This window comes from Dipodomys merriami, unplaced genomic scaffold (assembly GCF_024711535.1).
Source record: "Dipodomys merriami isolate MVZ:Mamm:240054 unplaced genomic scaffold, mDipMer1.0.p SCAF_19, whole genome shotgun sequence".
Taxonomy (NCBI): domain Eukaryota; kingdom Metazoa; phylum Chordata; class Mammalia; order Rodentia; family Heteromyidae; genus Dipodomys; species Dipodomys merriami.
The window spans coordinates 8,189,825-8,190,189 of record NW_027203270.1 but is presented as its reverse complement, the minus strand read 5'-3'; positions in this window follow the sequence as shown (position 1 = coordinate 8,190,189).

Sequence of the window (365 nt, the reverse complement as noted above, 5' to 3'; positions counted from 1 at the left end):
CCGTGGGTCTGCGGGCGCGAGGACCGAGGGAGGAAGGGAGGGGAGAGGGGCGGGAGTGCCAAGCCCCAGCCCCACCCACCCCGCTCCGCCGCTGGAACAACACCACCGCGGTCCTCAGCCTCTTCCGCCACCGCGCCCCGCCACCCTGGTCTCCCGTCCGTCCCTCTCCCTTCGTGCCTCCCTCCCTCCCTTCCCCCTGCCCCCCCCCCCAACCCGGCTATCTCCAGTGGTTCGTGAATCTCTCCTGGGAGGGCCGGGAAATAAAGGTCTCTGGATAGTGGGTGCTGCCAAAGACTTCGAGGAAGAGGGGTCCCGGTATGCCGGAAAGGGTGTGGATGAATTCGGTCAGGAGTGGGAGATCAGTT